Source organism: Lutjanus erythropterus, chromosome 9, assembly GCF_056507025.1.
Source record: "Lutjanus erythropterus isolate fLutEry1 chromosome 9, fLutEry1.hap2, whole genome shotgun sequence".
NCBI classification, from domain to species: domain Eukaryota; kingdom Metazoa; phylum Chordata; class Actinopteri; order Lutjaniformes; family Lutjanidae; genus Lutjanus; species Lutjanus erythropterus.
Window position 1 is genome coordinate 2,436,100 of NC_139325.1, and position 18,813 is coordinate 2,454,912.

General features: G+C 39.4%; 1 protein-coding gene across 2 annotated transcripts in view; it reads left to right on the forward strand.

Moving 5' to 3' along the window:
• The window catches only part of ncalda (neurocalcin delta a), a 107,414-nt gene that overhangs the window by 16,738 nt on the left and 71,863 nt on the right, over positions 1–18,813 (forward strand). For both annotated transcript variants that reach the window (XM_084725915.1, XM_084725914.1), the window contains one exon: positions 12,347–12,414. The gene's annotated coding sequence lies outside the window, so the exon portion shown is untranslated. The remainder of the gene's footprint in view (positions 1–12,346; positions 12,415–18,813) is intronic.

The following is an 18,813-nucleotide window of genomic DNA, read 5'->3' on the forward strand; positions in this document are numbered from 1 at the left end:
GGAGTACTGTAGTGTTGAGAGAGATGCCCTGGCCTGTTAATCTTTTTCTCCAGATGTTTGTTTGGTAGACTCTAACAAATGTCAAATCATCATGATTTTAATAGTTAAAATTTTTGATGCAAAAATTATCATTCCCACTAATCGTCAATCATATGTCATATCATATATGACAAAATAATCCCAATGTGATTTTTTTTTTTACCACACTGTGCAATCCTAAGAGAAATTACTCTCAAACATAGTGACAAGTCTGTGTTCTATAATCCACAAATAAAAACAAAAACTACTGATGTGGATGATTTATGGCTAAATGAGTGAATTTGCAAGTAGGAAAGCAAAGGTGGAGGCCCTTTCTTGCACTTGTTCCTATGTGGTATTTTGCACATATAAACAGTGTAGAAACATATCCACAGATAGCAGTATTCTGTGGAAGACTGATTTGATAAGACATAAAAGACAGATGTGCTAATAAATAGTAGATTACTACTAGGGATGCACAATATGTTTTTTTTTAGCTGATACTGATTACTGCTCTCTTGATCGATACTGATAAGATATTGAGAATTTCACATTTTTGTATTTTCAAAAGAAGTTCATACAACTTGCAGTTTGTGCACACTTGAGGGTAAGAAAGGCTCAAATGAAGTGATCAAAGATGGATGATTTAAAATTCCACAGCTCTGAGCTAATCAAACCTATTGCAACAAAAACAAAGAACAGCTCTGACTCTTAAAGCAATAGTTCACCCAAAAATGAAAATTTCACTCAATATCTACTCACCCCTGTGCTGATGTGAGGATGGGTGAAGATCTCCAGTTCACAAAACACTCCTGAGCTTCAGCAGAAAACAGCGCTGCAGCCAAATCCAGTACAATTGAAGTGAACGGTGACTAGTTTTAAAATGTAAAAAAAAGAACACAAAAAAACACAAAATGTCTCCATACTGCTTGTGTGGTATAATCCAAGTGTCCATAAGCCACGATAATAAAAAAGACGCTGTTTACACCATGTTTTTAGTCTAAATGTCAACTGTAGCCTCTCAGACTGGAGCAGTGTACATGCTCACAAGCACACGCCTGACTGCAGCCATCTTGGATTGTGAGGTTGGGTTGTTGAGGCGCTTCTGACATTCCGAGTCAGAAAAATGACTTCAGAGGGCGTTCCAAGTGAGATTTTTGAGTGCAAACCTGGAAATGTTGACTTCCCACTTCATATAGAATGCACCATATTTTCTCTGTAGAAAATAATCCAGTTTTTGAGGGCTTTTTGTGTCTGCCAAACCATTTTAAAGACAGATTACAAAAATCCAATCAGAACAATGAATCACTTTTAAATCTAAATGCTTAGGTAGGTGACTCTTCAAGAGCTTTAATAACACTTCTTTATGAGCTCATTTATGAGCCCTCTGCCTGAATACAATAGATTTGGTTGTTGATACAAAATTTGCTGCTAATTATTTGTAAATTCAAATGAGAAAATTTTCCCTTAACAAAATTTTAGCCTCTCACCTTTTTTTATGATCTTATTTTCACAGTGTGTTATTTTTGAGCCACATTCATCACCATAATTGACATGTTACCATTGCAAACCTTTTTGACTTACTCAGAAGAATACACACAGGTAAATGCGCACATGTCAACACAACCACACACGCATGAGTTTGTCCCACATTGTCTTTATATAATGTTTGAGTTTGCCACCCAGTGTGCAGTAAAGGAGAGGCAGGATGAAAGCTTCCTGGAGCGACAGTTATATGAGAGAGGAGCGGTAACGAGTGGGCTGGAAACCGTGACAGCCGGTCTGCCGCAAGTAGGGGAGCGCGAGAGAAAGAGTGAATAAGAGGAGGGGGTTACACGTGGGAGTACACCACAGCAAATATGGTAGGAAGACGACACGATGCAGCCGCAGCCCAGTTTTTATTCAGCAGATGAGCGAGTGAGCAAGGAAGCGTGTCTCGTCCAGACACCCACGCTGCCTGGGCTGGTGTCCGAGGAGATTAGCAATACATTGTTACGTCTTTCTCTGTTTCTTTCTGTGTGCATCATGTTGTTTTTAACACCTCGTACCATTTCAGTATAAATCCATTCCTGAGATATTGCATTGTCCTTTATGCAAGTCATTCCTGTTTGACAAACAAGACTCATACAGGTCTATTTCTTTTGTTGGTGCAAAGTGTAGTCCAGATTAATTTAACCCTCACCACATGGCTTTGTCAGTGTAAGTGCTGTGGAAGGATGTTAGCGCTCCCTCATATGAGTTTTGGGAAGGTGGTGAGAAAGTTAGTTTTGAGCCCTGTACTATAACTCTAATACATACTACTTTAAATTGCCTTAGTTTCCTTAATCACTATCATCTTTTCTAAATGTTAATGTGTTTTTCCCATCCTAAATGACGCAAATCTAATCTACGGGTAATGGAAATCTTTGAATTTTAATGTGCTGTTTTCACGGTTTGAAAAGCGCTTGGATTTTGGATAAAGTGCTTGAAAATGCTTATAATAGTAATTGCATGACTTTTCAATTCATTATCTGACTGAATAGTTTGCCTTTTAGATAGAAAATGAAATAAATCAGAGAAAGTATGACACGTTTTGAAACAAGAAACTTTCTTGTACTTTCCTTTCTTTTCTCATCCTTCTGTAGAAAGCTATCACGAAATATATTTCTGGTTGTTTATAGCATGATAATGAAATATGTGATATGATTAGTGGGAATGGACATTTTTGCATTTTGTCTTTCATCTTGAGCACAAGATTTTTAGGCCAGGGCATCTCTACAGCACTACAGCACTTCATTTTAATGTGGTTTTCCCACACATTTTTCCTCAAAAAATTGTTTTTAGTTCTGGATATTGTATTTGGCCAAACTATGATATAGACTAAATGTGTATCCCTAATTTTGCAAATATAGATCTACACAGTATGTAGGTTAAATTAGCATGTAATTTCGCACAGCTGAACAATGCTGGAAAAGCTTAAAAATACACCTTGAAAATATTTGAATTTGAATTTGGAAAAGGTGTAAGTTGTCTTCTAAAACCCTCTCTGGCTATGTCATGTTTTAACATGTAGAATAATGCAGCTGAATGCTTCTGACATACTGTAACCCCTCTCGTCTGAGGACATGCAGAGCCAGAGCTACTGGCAGCTGCAGTGGTGGGCAGTGCTGATTTGCTCTGTGGTGAAAATATCTGAATTAGCTGTAATGAAGTGCACCACTCCTAATTTCCATATGTCTGCGTGTGCCGCACCACACTGTGAGCTCCTGTGATCAGAGCCTGTGATGGCGGCACGAGATCTGTGGTTTTCCATACAACAAGAATTAGCGTAAAATAGAATAGAATAGAATTTCTGTTTCAAGGGGATTAGTGACAATGATCATTTTTGCAATACAGTTTTCTTTTTCACTGACAAAAAAAATAGAATTGTGATGATGTGATATTTGTTTTCTTTCTTCTTGAGCAGAACATTTTTAAGCCAGGGCATCCCTGCAGCACTACAGTACTTCATTATGCTGTTTTCTCACACATTTTTCCTCTTTCAAAAAATTGCAATTTGATTCTGGTTCTACAGTTTGGATTTGACTGGATTGCGCTTGGCTATTTTGAAATATACAGCCCTAATTTTGAGCATACATGCCTATACAGTATGTCAGCTATATGTGTAATTTATCACAGCAGTAAGATGCTGGAAAAGCTTGAAAATGTTTGAAATTGACTTTGGAAAAGGTGTAAGATGTAATCTAAAACCTTTACTGGCTAATGTTACATATAATATGTTATAATGTGTAGAATAATGCAATTGAATGACGTCACTAATGACATACTGTAGCTCACTCTTCCTTAAATGTTATAAATGTTCTGAAAGTATTATTGAATTTGTTAATCAATCAATCAATCATTACTTAATAAAAATTATATCTAAAACAACATGGCTAATATAACCATGTGTATTAGTAATGTGCATGGATTAATGGATTTGCGTGTGAGCTGTTTTTGTTTTGATATCAGCATTATATATCAGCCACCATCCACCCTGAAAAACCCACATAGGTGAATCACTATCATGAAAAAGCATTTAGTAGGACACAGAAGTGTTAGATATGTGTCCAACACCTGTATGGAACCAAGTCATCTGAGGACATGCAGAGCCATAACTGCTGGTAGCTGCGATAGTGGGCAGTGGTGATTTGCTCTGTGGTAAAAAACAAACAAAAAAAACCTCAATTAGTCGTGAGAAAGTACACCGCTCATGTGCCTAATTTCCACACGTCTGCGTGTGCCACACCGCACTGTGAGCTGCTGTGATCAGAGCCTGTGATGGTGGCACGAGAGCGGTGGTTTTCCGTTCAACAAAAAGTATCTATTTCAAGATGAGATGCTATGAGAGACCAGGCATATTACATCACTTCACTAACATAAGTGTGGTAGCTCATTGGTAAAACATGTTTAAGCCCTTGAATTAAGTAATTTCCTTGTTCAGATGCCAGTATCAGTGGTATTTGGTCATTTGTAAGGATCCTTATGAATATTACAGAAATACAGCCCAGGAGCTTGCTGCTAATGAAATGTTAATCCCTTGAATTACACAGTCTTCCTGCTCATTTGACACTGCCACCGCTGTTTGATGTTTTGCATGAATGCACACACATGCACTCACACACACAGGTTTTTTTTTTATCCTCGAGTTGAATATTGTTCTAGTTTTTAACACCTGATTCTAGCTGCTTTTTTTTTTTTTACCTACCATCTGCATGGAACATGTTGCCATGGCATCAGTGAAAAGGCTGAGGTCCCCCTGTTGTCACATTTTGTTCAAAGACAACCTGAGCTCTCCAGCCCCTCTGCGTCTTGGTCTCTCACTACATTTAGTTCTGTTATGTCTCTCTGTCTCTCTCTCTCTCTTGTCTTCGATCCTGAGACTGAAACCATGTGTCTCCACAGGGGAGGCCAACCACTTCCTTAGAGACTGAAACTGAAAAATCATCTTTACAAAAACCAAAATAGAAGAATTCAAAAAACCACACTGTCACGCTGGTTTAAAGATATTTTTTAATGGGCTAACAGAGAATTCTCACCTAGTTCTATTTCAGTAATTCTCGTACTTGCCAACCTTGAAACCTTAAATAAGCAAATAAAGAGAAAAAATATAATTTCAGAGACTTTCTAGTGACTTTTAAAGAATGAAAATAAAATAATAAGCACACTGAAACCACATCTTTATGTTAAATTCTTTTAAATTTGCTTTTAATGCTCAGTAAAGAATACAGACTAATGCTTCCCACAAGCAAGAATTTGCACATAAACAAATATTCATCAGTTTCTTTCATTCATTTGACAATTAACATGGCAGATTTTACAAACTACATGCCCCCTTTCCTTTAAAACTTTCTTGAAGCAAGGGAAATCCTTCTTAGGACGTCTGGTTTGGTGTAGCTGTATTGTTGTGTGTGTGAAAACAGTAGACTTTCAGAGGCCTCATACAGACTTTACAGTGTCAGTAGCGCGTTGTGTCAATGAAAAGGGAAAAAATGGTGTGAAATTTTGTCAGAAATCCGGAGCAATACAGGAGATCTCTTGTGAAAATCGGGAGGGTTGGCAAGAACAGTTATTCTTTATCATTTTGCACATCGTCATAACTGTCTTTACTGCCTTATCACAATAATAACCTCTTATTTGCTTTCTGTTTGCCTGCTGAAATGGCTCTGATCTGATGTCATTGCACTGAATTCATTTTCTTGCCAGAAAACAAAAGCTGGACCCCGTCATGGATTTTTTAGTCGAGATGTCCTATTTTTAGTTTTGTTTTAGCTCTTTCCTCTTTTTTCCCTCGACTGTAACATCAAAGTTATTGAGTAATTTTCTTATTGAGCCAGAAGTTGCTTTCCATATACGGTTGTCAGGCAGGCCAACCTCTAGGTCAGCGGTGTTTGTGTAGTTTCACAAATGATGTGTGAAATATGCTCGAGCGCGGGACAATCTGTGGTGTCTACACATGTATGTTTGGCCTGTGTGAGAGAGCAGGCGAAGTGAGGGTGAGAGCATGAATGTGCATCAACACCTGTGGGACTGTTGAGATTGCTCTGAGCCAAACCAGCTCTCACAGAACCAGGGGAAATAATGCCCTTTGATTTGAAGGCATCAGTGGATTAAGGGAATTGTCATTGGGATGTATTTTGATAGATTGACTATTATCCGTGGTACAAATTTTGAGCTTTTCCTCAGGCAGCAACCGTTCTCCCTCTTCTCTCCCTCCTTTGGTTGCAAGGTACTCAAGTAAAAACTGGATTATTACAGAACAAAGAGTCATTTGTCACTGAAAAGAGGAGAGAAGTGTTTGCTCTCATATTAGCTTAGCAAGTCTATTGTAAAGCTCCCAAACATTATTAATCAAGACTAAAAGGTGTTGTTATCACATGACACAATGTGTCTATTTATCTTCCAAAGTGCAAAAACTTCCCACTGAGCAACTATTCTGGGAAAATTCACAGCAGCAACACCTCATGTGTGGAGCTATAGTTGGAGCTGTTACGGAGGGGCCCTTCGTAGGGTCCTTCCCAAAGAACGAAGCTGTGGTTCTGTAATGTTATGATCATTCAAAAATAAGCATTTCAAATATTTTTCACTCAGTCTTCCAGTAGATGTTATGCATTTTCTCCCCTCACGTCCTCACAGATCTTTGGGAGGATTCTGATCGATTGAAATTAAAAGTGTTAATGCCTACAGTCTGCTGATTGTGTGTAAAATTTATCATCTGGGAACAAAGAGTGGTGGTTTTAAATTTTGTCATTCCATCTTGCAGATGTGGAGACATTTCACAGGAAATGAAAACTTTGACCTGCTGGTGAGGTAATTGGAAAAGTCAGGAGATCACAAAAGTCTGTGTGACCCATCCTCTGTGAGTCACAGGGTTTGTCTAAAATGCTAATTTTAGTTGTTATAAATAAGCTTGAAACTGAATATACTCCTTGTAAAATGCTTGGTTTTCAACATAATTTGGTGCTTCATCTACACAATCACTCCGTTTTATGAATATTTGAACTGAAGTGATTCTGTCATCATTTTAATTATCTCCTAGTGTCTCACATCAGATGTGGAGCAGAGCTAGACTGACTGACATGGGTACCGAAATGAAAAGGGGAAGTTTTTCCATTTCCAATTTTGCATGGCTTCACAATGCAGATGTGATGATAAAAGCTTTGAGAGTCTAGGAATTTTGGTTTAGATACCTTGAAAGGTTGAAAATTGCTTGAATTTTACTAAAAATACTACAAATTTTATGTTATTCTTTCAGTAGTTGTAGGGGTGTCCCAATCCGATATTGATATCGGATATGGGTCCGATATCAGCCAAAAAAACGAGTATCAGATTTTATCGGACTGCACCTAAAATCTCTGATATAAGCGCTCTGATAAGCAGTCCATTTTCCGCTCCAGCACTTCTATGCATAGGTGACTCTGGTTGCTGACTATTATTCTCTGTTTGAGTAACATCACTTGATCAAGCCTTTTCTAACATTCTACACTACAAAATAAGGAATAAAAGTATGTATGATTCGTGCTGATCTCGTATTGGATCGGTATCAGCCAATACTCAAGGCTGCAATATCGGTATCGTATCGGAAGTGAAAAAGTTGTATCGGGACATCCCTAAGTAGTTGCAGAGATATTTCAATCTGGACCAAACAGGCTTAAGGCTCATTTATGCTCTACGCTAAATACACATACAGAAACAGACGGATGTCTACGCTCAGCGTTCTGTTCATCCGTACTTCTGCTTGTTTTCTGAAAGCTTTTACTGACCAAACGGAGCAGTACCAGCAGTAGTAGTGGGGGCAGTGTAGCAGTGTAGCCAGTTGTTCAAGCCTAGACACGACCACAGGACACAACAAACAAGCTTTAATAGTTTTAATAGGCAAATAGCAGTGACAGAATTTTTCCGCCCACACATAGTATTTAATGGCGCACAGACCACCTCCGTCTACAACATTGCCTCCGCTTTTGCCTCTTTCTCAAGAGCTATATTATTACAGCCTCCTCCAGAGATGCCATGTTTTGTCAGAAACTTCTGACTCTTCTTCTTCGGGGCAACTTTGACTCTTCTTTGAGGTTGACTCTGAGCAGCACCCTCTAGTGGATATATTGCTTAATAACCAAGCCAATGTAAGGAATGCATGAAAATGTGTGGGCAGTGATGGTTCTATTGTATGTGTAACATATTTGTCTATTTTCATACATAAACGGAGCATAAATGAGCCTTTAGTGTGGCTAAAAACATAAAATAATTGAATAGATAAGCGTTTTCCCCCTTAAAGTTGTAACACTAAATCAATACTGGTGCAGCCAGTTGTTTTCAAAAATCACATTGTAAGTTTTTTGGCAAGCTCTCTGTTGTAATCACAAAAGTACTTTAGTGCTAGGAGAGGCAGTAATTAGCAGCATCCTCTTTCTGTCATTGGCATTTGGTTAGATAATATCTGTGGAATATATCTGAGAAAAACAGTTACGGCTTTGTAAAACAACTTTGCTCCTGGATGCAGGAACCGAGTTTGACATTCTGGGAAAGTCAGATTAGACTCGGTGAAGCTGTTTCCTCCTGTTTTCAGTCTTAGTGCTAAGCTAAGCTAACAGGCTGCTGGCTCCAACAACATGAGGGTGGTACTGATCTAAATCTCTGCAATATAGTGTGTATGTAACATTTCCACATTAAAATGTCTATAAACAACTAGAACTTGAATGTTATATATTTTGAGTTATACACTTGTCTGTCTGTCGCTATTACTTCCTTGGAAACACATGATATGTCAGAGAGTAAGGAGGGTAGTTGGAAAATATAACTAAATGTAACATAAATAAATAAATAAAAAAAACATTATACAATAAATGGGCTTGTCCGTGAACATGATTTCTGTCTCAGGCACATTATATAGATTTAAATAGATATTATGTATTACCAAAATGGCAAACTATTCCTTTTTTTTGCCACAAAGAGCACTGTATCACCACATTTTTGATGGCAGCACAGTAGGGGTGTGTATGTCACTGACTGACACCGATTTGATATGTGTCTTGATACATGTTCAACAATATGATATATCTTAGAATTTTTTAAATAACCAATGAGTTGGTTCAATACGATTCAGCCCTGTCACGATATGAAATGTTGCAATACAAGACAATGCAATGTGTCAGTCTCTACATTTTGATTCAATCAATGCTATTTGTAGAGGGCTATTAGTTGTTATAGTTGAACTAAATAAAGTAACAGTAGAGACAGAGAGAAGGAGACACTACAGTGGTGTTAACATCTAGTCTCATGCGTAAATGAGATCCTGTAGCCTAAATGAGAATCTGTTTCAAATATTAGTATTTTTGCAGTAAGATGATTTGCTGCTCTGTTTCATATGAAGAGTGCTGTGGTTTTGATTAGTGTGGAGGAACAGTGATGCTCTGTGTTACCTGTTCTCACAGTGACATGACGTCTCTGTGGGTCAGACTCGTGGCTCTGTACTCTGCTCTCAGACACATTTTGCATAAATGATTTGCAGCAAAACTTATTCTACACTTGCGCATTACGGAAGATTGGTGGTACAGTGTCACTTCTGTGGCTGTTTTCAGCACCGTCTGTTTTGAGGAAATCAAGAGGAGACACGAGAGAGGGAGGAGGGAGCGCTTGTTTTGTGTGAGCGAGGCAGCAGGCATCTAGTGAGAGCGGTGCGGGCAGAGGCAGGAGGAGACGGAAAACGGAGGGAAGTTACAGTGGCAGCTCCCTGCGTGTCCTAATGAGATGTATCGATACGCTAGTGCTGCATCGATTTGTTTCTGAATCCTTTTATAAATAAACCTTTTATAAATAAGCAACATGTTGTATAATGCATTTAAACACACACACACACACGCACCCTCTCATACACATGCAGAGTTTTCAGTTTGCCTGCAGAGTTTGTGGTTATCAAGCTGTGTTCTACCAGAGGAGTTGTGTTATTTGAGAGAGCTTGGGGAAGTGAGAGGACAGGAACCTCAGGAGCTGTTCTGATCCTCAGGCGCTGCAACATGGAAGGTAGCTTTCCTCATACTTTCCCCGTCTCCAGGCACCCAACAGGAAAAAGCTTTAATGGCATCAACTTGTATTGCCATGGCTGAGAAAAACACTTCATACTTGCAAAAAGCAGGTCTGTAGCTTGGTATTAAAAAACAGGAATACCAAGAATTGAAGGGTAATTATTAGGAAATGACTCAGCTCTGTGGTAAAAAGGACAATAATGAACTCAAATACACCATTCTTGAATAGACGAACCATAGTCAGCCTCCATTCACTGCTCATTGCATCTTACAGTCTTGTCATTAGCTGCAGCCTTTCTATTGTTCCTCATGGATTTATAAAAACAGGCTGTTGAATGTCCTCTGACTAGACAAACACAAGTTAATCCCAGTTTATGAATTATTTCCATTCTTAACCATCTTCTTTTAATATCTTAGCTCTACTCATTCCACTCTCTGATTTATCTGCTCATCACAAAAAGTTTAATCTAATACTGAAGTTGTGGTCATTTTAATTGTGTTGTCTATTCTAACAATGTCAGTGTATCACATCACATTGATGTTTTACAATGCATGGGATTTTAACACATATGTTTAATCCATTAAAGCTTTATTTTAATAGTTTTTTTTATCCTGCAAATGGCACTCTGCTGACCTTGACTTACTGTAAGTTTGGAGGTATTTGTTTTGGCCCAAAATGAGATTTGAGCATTGGGATTTTTTCAACTCTCTCTCCTCCTCTGATCTAAACATAGAAGACTCAAGGACCGTGCTTAATACCAGTAATTCCTGGTTAATTAGGCTATTTCTCTATGTACAACCACTATTCCCAGCAGAGTGGGAAAACTCAGAGTAATATGTCAAATGTCAATCCCTTAGTCAGTCGGTCAGTCCAAAAAAACACGTTGGTGTACAAATGTCACCACTTTCAGTTAAGAAATTAGAAGTTGCACCTCATGTGACCTTATATATAGAGGAGTGATCCCCTGATTTTTTATCTAGCACCATGATTCAGATCAAAATTTTAATTTTTCATATACTAAGAGACAATTGCCTAACTTGATTACATTCCCATCAGCCTCAACTGTACTTCAGTGCAAATTAGCAAATACTAGCATGATAGCATTAGCATTATGAGTACGCTAAGGCGTCAAAGTCAGGTGGTCAAATAGCTTCAGATACACCCTCCTATTAATGAAATAGATCCTTTGCTAAGCCCTGCCCTCCTTAGTTTAGTTTTTTTGATATATCTGTTAAGCTTTCCATTCTCATACTGCACATATACTTTACAGAAAGTCTTCAATTCCAGAGAGAAGTGAAGAAAAGCAGCCTCTCATTTCTAGCTGACAACTGTTGATTTTGTCAGCTAAAATGGTGATTCTTGCTAGCAGATTTTATAAGTGATTTTCTTGTGACACATTTTAAAACAAGAACCTCATAAAAGGGTCTTAAATATGTAAAGTCACTTAACAGCTAACGTTAATCCCAACCAGAGACATGCATTGACGTTGGTTCTGCACCAGCTCCTCCTCAAACCCACGCATAATAAATCACAATTTAACCCCTGGGAATAAGCCGTGACTTTTGCAAAAGCAGTGGTATCTACTGTAAGTTTGGCACTGCAGACACGCTACTGTTTACAACTTATATTGAAAAGATAAAGACAAAGTTTAATCCATTCCTCACATGGTTGTGCTTGTGTTGTATGTTTTTGAAAGACTACAGAAAAGACACCACCCTCCAAATTCATGAGACATAAAGTATCGCTCTTCTTAGAGCTCCATGCACACCACTTCAACATGGAGGGAAATGCAAAGCTTGACAGGCCTGTGGTACCTAGTGACACTTGCTAATCTATGATTGGAGAGTTGCTATCAGAGGGAGGGGCTTATCGAAGGGTCAGCTGTGTCTCACAGTTTCTGCATTGTCCATGCAGTGACTGGGCAGCTATGCAGAGGTGAAAAATTAAGCTGGGTTCAAACTATTCTCTCAAACATAAGTATTTCTGTCTACTGGCACATTTGAGGACAACACTACAAACCCCTGAAAATATGTACCATTACCCCCATATTTAGACAATTACCCTGTCTCCACTCTGAGTCCTCTGGAGGTGGGTGCTACTTTTGACTACATCTGACATCATACAAATCAGTTATTTTCTAGCACAACCTGTCCCATTGTATGCTGACGTCCCGTTCACATTTAGCTCAAACCACCGCTGTGTAAAATTACAGCCTCACAAAACTATTAGCATGGCTGTAGACTCTTGATTAATTATTTAAAATACCATTTTTTTTTTCTTTTTGCAGATCTGACTGCGTGTGAAGTCTGTAAGGCAGAAATTGCCCTGTGGGCCCAGAAGAAGAAGACGCTAAGGGTTAGTACAAGATGTATTTAAGGTCCACTGTGTAGGATTTAGGAGCATTTAGCAGTGATGTTGTTGCCTGGAATCAACTGAAAACTCCTCGCTTCCCCCTTCCCTTCCAAGCATATATGACAACCTATGGTGGCTGCTAAACTCACTGAAAACATGAAAGGCTGTTTCTAGAGCCAATGTTTGATTTGTTCTGGACTACTGGCAGTACATGGCAGCCTCCATAAAAGAGGACTTGTGCCCTCTGTGGAAATAGCTCATTCTAAGGTAACAGAAAGACAATTATTCTTATTTTCAGGTGATTATACAATAATAACAAATGTATGAATACTATATTCCATTTTTGCCATGTTCTGTCAGTAGGTATCCATAAATCCTACATGCTGCTCCTTTAAATCCATGTTTTCATTTGTCTGCCTTGAAACTCACACTCTCAACATGAACTGACTGTTCACTTGCTGTATTGGCACAAACTTGCCACTGCATTACAACATCACAAATTTACCAGTAGGCTTTTTTCATAGCTGAGAAAGGTTTTTATACAAGGTGACATGAAGAACATGTCAGGCAGAGTGTGCACCCCATCAGTGCATCATATTTTTCCACATATTTCTCCAAGTTTATGGATCAGTATCTGTGAGATCTGCAATGTTTCATCATGCATCCGTCCTCTCTCCTTTTATCTGTGGCAGAGGTTGGTGTGTGGTGTCCAGTCTAAACAGTGTACTGTTGGGTGGTCAGGCTGCAGCATGCATGGCCCCTGTTGTTTTTGGTCAGTGTTGTTTCCCATGACTCTGAGATGAGCCAGAGGAAGCCCAATGTGATTTCCACACAGTTCCCAGGCCCCCAGATCCCTCCAAACACAGGCCATTACACACAATCCCACATACACACTCACTCGTAAATCAAGGACAAATATGTGTGTGTGCGTGTGTGTTACTAACATTAAAAGAGATAAATGGTCTGAACATCCCTTGCTCTTTGATGCGCACATGCTCGGTCTAAGTTGTCAGCCGTAAACACACACACACACACACACACGCACACAGGCCTATGGGCCTCTCAGAGTAAGGGACAGCTGCAGCTTGTCCAGTTAAGAGGCCCACTGCATAAAACAAGGACCATATGTAACTCACACTTCAGGTCACTCGCTGTCAGTGGAACCTCTGAACTTCCTCAAGATGACATCCACTTATCTACTGTAGAGCTGTCTTGAAATAGGGGAACTTCACTAATTTTGAAACAATGAAATGCAGCCACTTTCTGACGTTGCTATCAGCATGAGATCAGTGCAAGTGACACCAATTATTATTATGTACAGAAAAAGGAATGTGAAACCTTCGGGTTTCACTTGTGATGAACTAACAGTAAGTTCATACTGATAAAGAGTGTTAGTCTAGATTTCATGGGTTGTGATCTTAACTGCTGTAGCTAACTACTTTGCAGAGGTCAAACCTCCTCTGTGGCTCATTTTGCAGCAGTTATTTGTTCACTTAATGTGACTAACATTTCTTCATTGAATAGTTCACCATTCTGTAAAACAGCTTTTTTCTTTTTTACTTGCAAAGAGTTAGATGAGATCAATAGAGTGCTGCAATTGTGATGAATTTTTGTAGTGCCAGTGAGGAAGTTAGCATGGCTCTGGTGTCCTCTGCAAAAAGCCGTCTGTTTTTTCCGTTTGATTTTAGATTAGTGCAGAACATAAGCTCTGTGGCGAATCAAAGGTCATAATACTTGTATGTTTTGTTCATCAAGATAATCTTCATAAACAAACACTACTTTCATAATAGAAAAAAGAAGAAAGCTAATTTTACACTATAAACAAATTAAACCACAGTCACATGACTTCATATCACCAGCACTTTTAAGACACAGAAGACCTTCAGAATTCATCAGTGTGATAATAACTGATGTATTTTGTGTTGTAAAATATGAAAATCTCTTAAGATTGTGTTGACCACGGTTCTTTTTTGAGCCAAACGTGTTCCACATTCAGGAACACATTTTTGGACTATTGACTAAGGTCACATTATTCAACTAGGGGAGACTTTTTTTCTTCATTAGGGTTGAGAGTAGGGGTGTGCAATATGACGATATTAGATCATGAAGGATTAGAACGTGTAAATGATCTGCCAAAGTGAGGAGATCGTGTGGATCGTGTAGGTCACCTTCTATAAATTGCAGTTCTATGCTGATGCACCGACGCACCAGATGTTTTACATCGTCAACCTGACCGACATAGCAAATTATGGGCAGTAGGCCTGTGCGGTATACTGGTTTGTACCGAAAACCGGTCTTTATTTTCGTTATGATATTAATTTTTCATATACCGCCATACCGGTGAATAGCCCAAACAACATCCCTAACGTACGTGGCGGGAAAGTGTTTCAGCAATGACCCATTTCACTGCTGCACACTAGGGTTGTCACGATACCAGAATTTCAGTAGTTGATACCAATACCTGTGAATCTTCACGATTCTCGATACTAATTCGATACCACGATTAAAAAAAAAAAAAAAAGAACACAAACGCAGAAACTCTGCTACTGCCCTATTCAGCTTTTTTTTTTTGCCTCAGTTGAATTCAAGTCATATTTTCTGTGCCTTTCAAAAGCTTCAGTGATTTTTGGCTGTGTTAGTGTGTGACTTCTCTTGGTCTGGCTCACACTGATACTGTAAAGGGGAAAAAAAACTTTTAGTTTAAATAACATAAGAGACTGTCAGACAGTATCTCATCATGACACCTTACGTAAAATGACGCAGACCGTATCGTTACATTACGTTAAACGTCATCTACACGAGGGAACGACTGAGCGAGAGAGTCGAAGTCTGCACGGCTGCGCTTCAGCTGACTCTCATGCCAAAATGACGGAACGTAGCAGGCATATTCGGGTTAACGTATAACGTGACAGTGACAACAGTGATAGTAAACGGAAACTCACTCACTTTGAATTCTCTAAACAAGTCGGGGTGCCTGTCTTTGAGGTGTTTGGCCAGGTTTGATGTGCTTCCTCCTTTCGTTTGAAAACTTCTGAGGCACTGTTTGCATGTCGGCTTGTTTGAGTCTAGAATTGCGCCGTATTCATCCGCCTCGAATGCAAAATATTTCCACACGCGACTCTTAGTACCTGTCTTGTCGACGAGCCAACACGTTGTACCACTCTCACTTGCTGAAGCCGTGATGCTCACACGCGTATAATGCCCCCGTCAGTTCCGCCAAGAATCGACACGGCTCGCCAAGGGAGAAGTAGTATATAAGGTTCTGACGGTACCAGAAAAAAGCAAGTATCAAATTATTTTTTTCATGTCGGTATTGAATTGGTATCGGAAGTATCAGTTCTTGTGACAACCCTACTGCACACCAACACCACAGGTGTGCTTGCTTCAGCGTGTGCTCTAGGGATGTTCCTGGAGACTACTTTCCATGTCTATTTAGACTAGTTGAGTAGTCTAACACTAAGAAAACACTCAGAAAGCAGTTAAAATTTAGCAGAATTTATTAATTTATAATGTTAAACACTGTCCGAAAACATACTGTGTATTAAGAGCCATTTGAAGACGTTAATCACAGTCTACAATCGCCAAATTGTACTTTAAATGCAGCTGAAATGCGCGCTACTTCGCGCTGTGCAATACAAGCCTTACACATTAATGTACAAACATGACAACAACTCACTAAACGCTTCACCTTTCCAGACCGAAGAGGGTCACAGTGTCTGCAGGTAAAGGACCCAGAGCTAACATTAGCTGCCAGCCTGACACACAGTGTGGCTAACGTTAGCAGCTAGTAGCAGCAGCAGCAGCAGCAGCTCCGCCTGCCGGATTATGTCTGTGTCTGTGCTTAATGTGGTCATGTTTCTCCAGTCGAGTGAATATACATCAGCTTATTCTGTCACAGTCTACATTCATCTGTCCGACTTTGCTGATATAAACATCCGGAGTTGCCATGGCGGTCAGTTCATACAGGCTGGGTGAGAGCGGCTGCTGTCTGACAGAGCCGCAGCCCTGACTAGTGGCGTGCGGCTGCATAAAATCTTAGAGGCAACAGATAACTGGCATTGTGCATGAATGAAATATTGATAAATATTTTAAACTACTAGTTTTTCTGGTGCTGACTAGCGTGGATGAGGACAGTTAATCGTATAGTTGTCCCAGCCATGTGATGGTAACCATACTTTGAAGGGGTTATGCTTTTACCTGTGTGTGGACATGAAAAAAACATGATACAATTGTTATGACAGTAAAATGGGTTGTTTAAAGACAATCAACTGCAGTAATTCTGTTCTCATTAGAAGAAAATGTGGGTAAGAACACTGTTGCATGAAAAAAAAAATACAGTCAAATACCGTGAAACTGATATGAATTTAAAAAAAAAACATGGTATAAAATTTTGTCATACCGCCCAGCCCTAATGGGCAGTGACACAATTTCTTACCCGCCTCCTTGTTTGTGTGTGTAGCAGTAGCCACATGGAGAGCCATGGCTGAAAGCCAAACGGAAGAGTTGGTTGCTAAAAAAAAACCTCCACTTCCATTATATGGAATTGGTTTGGCTTTTCCCCAAATGACAAAGCGCAAACAAAGATAATTTGCAAAGTTTGCACAGAGACGGTTCGCACATTGGATGGCAACACGAGGAACTTGTTCAATCACTTGAAAAGAAAGCACCCTAAACAGTATGCTGAGCCAAACAGCGAGGGAACCGCCGGCAGCACCGCAGCCAGAGGCAGCAGCTAGACCCAGCAGCTAGACCCAAACAGACAATGTTAACACAGGCATTTGATAAAGGCACTTCGTATGAGAAGACAAGCAAGCGGTGGAAAGAGGTAACAGAAGCAGTTGCCTTTTATCTTGCAAAAGATATGGTTCCGTTCAAGACTTTTAGGACTGTTTTACATACAGAAATTGTTTGGTTGCACTGACCAGAAACTTGCAAATTAGTCTCAAAAATACATGTAAGATCGTGATAAAATCGAAATTGTGATTTTATAATAAAAAATCATGATATGATATTTTTGCCATATCACCCACCCCTAGTTGAGAATAAGAGGTTTAGGTGTTTTCATATTAGGCACGATTGCTTCGTAGCGGGTACGATTCTTTCAGTTTCTTTGTTGCCTTCCAATGTCTTAACTTGACAGACGGTTGTAAAACCCACAATAATCGCAGAAAATGCACACTTGCATATATTTTGTATTAAAGACTGGTCCCTTAATAAACACAACTTTGGACTTCTCTCAACTACTCTTACAGTAGTAATGTTATTCTGTACCTGAGTACGCTTGCATCATCTACAAAACATTTGTTCATGTTGTTGCAGTCCACTTCTTTGTTTTGGTACGGTTAGTGTTCACACCTGATACAGACTGTACTCAAATACACATGAACCATGGTCAAGACTACCTTTTCAAGTGGAACCAAGCATGGGTCGACGAACCATGCCCAAGCATGGTATGCAATGTTCGCACTAATCAAACAAACTGGACTTTGGGGTCAAGTGTACTTGGATCTTTGCCTCCTTCCTGGCTTGTGTGTGTGATAGAGACTGAGAAAGACAGAGTCTGAGGCTTGAATATTTGTTTCGTATTTTCCTCAGTTTCTAGTATTTTTTTAATCAACCATGGTAGCAATATGGTAGAGCTGCTGCACCTGGCAAATTGATCCTTTTGGAGGATTTTGCTTCAGTCTCTAAACACGATTTCCTACTTTATTACCTTGTGATTCTTTACATGAGATTGTTCGGATGCTTATGAGGAGTGTGAGCCCTCTCTTGTTGCCTTGTTTGTTTTTTTGCAGAGCCTGCAGGTCTCTACCTGAGGTCAGGCTCAACTTAACAAAGGTTATGTTTGGCAGGATTACCTCACCCTCTCCGACAGCCTTTCCCTTTTAGCAGAGGTTCACAGCAGTTAAAGTGGCCGGTGTTATTTTTGGTTTTAATGAGATGGTACAGAAAATGCCATTGACACAGACCAAAATGTTTGGCACTTTTCCACAATTTTCCCTTGAAAAATTATTTCAGTCAAAACTACTACAATCAGTCAAATATCAAAATAGTTGCTGATTATTTTTCTGATTGTGATCACTGGGAGATCATCCAGGTCTACCATGCAAACAAATTTAGATCCAAAACCACAATCAGCAATTTAATATTACATTCTTTGCATTAATGTGACAAGTGACAGGATTTGTCCAAAGTTAGAAAAATTGTGCCTCACAGGAAGTGCTTTTTCAATAAAAATAAAAGCATCATGGCTGCTGCTGTGAGCTTACTCCATGAATATAGTTGTGTCTAACATTTGATAGGCTTGCTGCATCTGTCCATCCCCTCCATGCCAGTAGACCCTCATCAATATGCAGAGACAACGGCTCTATTTCTGCATGAATATTATTGATGCATGTGTGG